Below are 5278 nucleotides of genomic sequence, written 5' to 3'. Positions count from 1 at the left end.
TTACCACTACCAGTATCATCCAGGTATCTAGATGGCTTCAGACAGACAGACTATTACCACTACCAGTATCATCCAGGTATCTAGATGGCTTCAGACAGACTATTACCACTACCAGTATCATCCAGGTATCTAGATGGCTTCAGACAGACTATTACCACTACCAGTATCATCCAGGTATCTAGATGGCTTCAGACAGACAGGCTATTACCACTACCAGTATCATCCAGGTATCTAGATGGCTTCAGACAGACTATTACCACTACCAGTATCATCCAGGTATCTAGATGGTTTCAGACAGACTATTACCACTACCAGTATCATCCAGGTATCTAGATGGCTTCAGACAGACTATTACCACTACCAGTATCATCCAGGTATCTAGATGGCTTCAGACAGACTATTACCACTACCAGTATCATCCAGGTATCTAGATGGCTTCAGACAGACTATTACCACTACCAGTATCATCCAGGTATCTAGATGGCTTCAGACAGACTATTACCACTACCAGTATCATCCAGGTATCTAGATGGCTTCAGACAGACTATTACCACTACCAGTATCATCCAGGTATCTAGATGGCTTCAGACAGACTATTACCACTACCAGTATCATCCAGGTATCTAGATGGCTTCAGACAGACTATTACCACTACCAGTATCATCCAGGTATCTAGATGGCTTCAGACAGACTATTACCACTACCAGTATCATCCAGGTATCTAGATGGCTTCAGACAGACTATTACCACTACCAGTATCATCCAGGTATCTAGATGGCTTCAGACAGACTATTACCACTACCAGTATCATCCAGGTATCTAGATGGCTTCAGACAGACTATTACCACTACCAGTATCATCCAGGTATCTAGATGGCTTCAGACAGACTATTACCACTACCAGTATCATCCAGGTATCTAGATGGCTTCAGACAGACTATTACCACTACCAGTATCATCCAGGTATCTAGATGGCTTCAGACAGGCTATTACCACTACCAGTATCATCCAGGTATCTAGATGGCTTCAGACAGGCTATTACCACTACCAGTATCATCCAGGTATCTAGATGGCTTCAGACAGACTATTACCACTACCAGTATCATCCAGGTATCTAGATGGCTTCAGACAGACTATTACCACTACCAGTATCATCCAGGTATCTAGATGGCTTCAGACAGACTATTACCACTACCAGTATCATCCAGGTATCTAGATGGCTTCAGACAGACTATTACCACTACCAGTATCATCCAGGTATCTAGATGGCTTCAGACAGACTATTACCACTACCAGTATCATCCAGGTATCTAGATGGCTTCAGACAGACTATTACCACTACCAGTATCATCCAGGTATCTAGATGGCTTCAGACAGACTATTACCACTACCAGTATCATCCAGGTATCTAGATGGCTTCAGACAGACTATTACCACTACCAGTATCATCCAGGTATCTAGATGGCTTCAGACAGACTATTACCACTACCAGTATCATCCAGGTATCTAGATGGCTTCAGACAGACTATTACCACTACCAGTATCATCCAGGTATCTAGATGGCTTCAGACAGACTATTACCACTACCAGTATCATCCAGGTATCTAGATGGCTTCAGACAGACTATTACCACTACCAGTATCATCCAGGTATCTAGATGGCTTCAGACAGACTATTACCACTACCAGTATCATCCAGGTATCTAGATGGCTTCAGACAGACTATTACCACTACCAGTATCATCCAGGTATCTAGATGGCTTCAGACAGACAGACTATTACCACTACCAGTATCATCCAGGTATCTAGATGGCTTCAGACAGACTATTACCACTACCAGTATCATCCAGGTATCTAGATGGCTTCAGACAGACTATTACCACTACCAGTATCATCCAGGTATCTAGATGGCTTCAGACAGACTATTACCACTACCAGTATCATCCAGGTATCTAGATGGCTTCAGACAGACTATTACCACTACCAGTATCATCCAGGTATCTAGATGGCTTCAGACAGACTATTACCACTACCAGTATCATCCAGGTATCTAGATGGCTTCAGACAGACTATTACCACTACCAGTATCATCCAGGTATCTAGATGGCTTCAGACAGACTATTACCACTACCAGTATCATCCAGGTATCTAGATGGCTTCAGACAGACTATTACCACTACCAGTATCATCCAGGTATCTAGATGGCTTCAGACAGACAGACTATTACCACTACCAGTATCATCCAGGTATCTAGATGGCTTCAGACAGACTATTACCACTACCAGTATCATCCAGGTATCTAGATGGCTTCAGACAGACTATTACCACTACCAGTATCATCCAGGTATCTAGATGGCTTCAGACAGACAGACTATTACCACTACCAGTATCATCCAGGTATCTAGATGGCTTCAGACAGACTATTACCACTACCAGTATCATCCAGGTATCTAGATGGCTTCAGACAGACTATTACCACTACCAGTATCATCCAGGTATCTAGATGGCTTCAGACAGACTATTACCACTACCAGTATCATCCAGGTATCTAGATGGCTTCAGACAGACTATTACCACTACCAGTATCATCCAGGTATCTAGATGGCTTCAGACAGACTATTACCACTACCAGTATCATCCAGGTATCTAGATGGCTTCAGACAGACTATTACCACTACCAGTATCATCCAGGTATCTAGATGGCTTCAGACAGACTATTACCACTACCAGTATCATCCAGGTATCTAGATGGCTTCAGACAGACTATTACCACTACCAGTATCATCCAGGTATCTAGATGGCTTCAGACAGACTATTACCACTACCAGTATCATCCAGGTATCTAGATGGCTTCAGACAGACTATTACCACTACCAGTATCATCCAGGTATCTAGATGGCTTCAGACAGACTATTACCACTACCAGTATCATCCAGGTATCTAGATGGCTTCAGACAGACTATTACCACTACCAGTATCATCCAGGTATCTAGATGGCTTCAGACAGACTATTACCACTACCAGTATCATCCAGGTATCTAGATGGCTTCAGACAGACTATTACCACTACCAGTATCATCCAGGTATCTAGATGGCTTCAGACAGACTATTACCACTACCAGTATCATCCAGGTATCTAGATGGCTTCAGACAGGCTATTACCACTACCAGTATCATCCAGGTATCTAGATGGCTTCAGACAGACTATTACCACTACCAGTATCATCCAGGTATCTAGATGGCTTCAGACAGCGACTATTACCACTACCAGTATCATCCAGGTATCTAGATGGCTTCAGACAGACTATTACCACTACCAGTATCATCCAGGTATCTAGATGGCTTCAGACAGGACTATTACCACTACCAGTATCATCCAGGTATCTAGATGGCTTCAGACAGACTATTACCACTACCAGTATCATCCAGGTATCTAGATGGCTTCAGACAGACTATTACCACTACCAGTATCATCCAGGTATCTAGATGGCTTCAGACAGAGCTATTACCACTACCAGTATCATCCAGGTATCTAGATGGCTTCAGACAGACTATTACCACTACCAGTATCATCCAGGTATCTAGATGGCTTCAGACAGGACTATTACCACTACCAGTATCATCCAGGTATCTAGATGGCTTCAGACAGACGCTATTACCACTACCAGTATCATCCAGGTATCTAGATGGCTTCAGACAGACTATTACCACTACCAGTATCATCCAGGTATCTAGATGGCTTCAGACAGACTATTACCACTACCAGTATCATCCAGGTATCTAGATGGCTTCAGACAGACTATTACCACTACCAGTATCATCCAGGTATCTAGATGGCTTCAGACAGACTATTACCACTACCAGTATCATCCAGGTATCTAGATGGCTTCAGACAGACTATTACCACTACCAGTATCATCCAGGTATCTAGATGGCTTCAGACAGAGCTATTACCACTACCAGTATCATCCAGGTATCTAGATGGCTTCAGACAGACTATTACCACTACCAGTATCATCCAGGTATCTAGATGGCTTCAGACAGACAGGCTATTACCACTACCAGTATCATCCAGGTATCTAGATGGCTTCAGACAGACTATTACCACTACCAGTATCATCCAGGTATCTAGATGGCTTCAGACAGACTATTACCACTACCAGTATCATCCAGGTATCTAGATGGCTTCAGACAGACTATTACCACTACCAGTATCATCCAGGTATCTAGATGGCTTCAGACAGACTATTACCACTACCAGTATCATCCAGGTATCTAGATGGCTTCAGACAGACTATTACCACTACCAGTATCATCCAGGTATCTAGATGGCTTCAGACAGACTATTACCACTACCAGTATCATCCAGGTATCTAGATGGCTTCAGACAGACTATTACCACTACCAGTATCATCCAGGTATCTAGATGGCTTCAGACAGACTATTACCACTACCAGTATCATCCAGGTATCTAGATGGCTTCAGACAGACTATTACCACTACCAGTATCATCCAGGTATCTAGATGGCTTCAGACAGACTATTACCACTACCAGTATCATCCAGGTATCTAGATGGCTTCAGACAGACTATTACCACTACCAGTATCATCCAGGTATCTAGATGGCTTCAGACAGACTATTACCACTACCAGTATCATCCAGGTATCTAGATGGCTTCAGACAGACTATTACCACTACCAGTATCATCCAGGTATCTAGATGGCTTCAGACAGACTATTACCACTACCAGTATCATCCAGGTATCTAGATGGCTTCAGACAGACTATTACCACTACCAGTATCATCCAGGTATCTAGATGGCTTCAGACAGACTATTACCACTACCAGTATCATCCAGGTATCTAGATGGCTTCAGACAGGCTATTACCACTACCAGTATCATCCAGGTATCTAGATGGCTTCAGACAGACTATTACCACTACCAGTATCATCCAGGTATCTAGATGGCTTCAGACAGACTATTACCACTACCAGTATCATCCAGGTATCTAGATGGCTTCAGACAGACTATTACCACTACCAGTATCATCCAGGTATCTAGATGGCTTCAGACAGACTATTACCACTACCAGTATCATCCAGGTATCTAGATGGCTTCAGACAGACTATTACCACTACCAGTATCATCCAGGTATCTAGATGGCTTCAGACAGACTATTACCACTACCAGTATCATCCAGGTATCTAGATGGCTTCAGACAGACTATTACCACTACCAGTATCATCCAGGTATCTAGATGGCTTCAGACAGACTATTA

This window comes from Salmo salar, chromosome 04 (assembly GCF_965601325.2).
Source record: "Salmo salar chromosome 04, fSalSal1, whole genome shotgun sequence".
NCBI lineage: Eukaryota > Metazoa > Chordata > Actinopteri > Salmoniformes > Salmonidae > Salmo > Salmo salar.
This window is presented reverse-complemented; position numbering follows the sequence as displayed.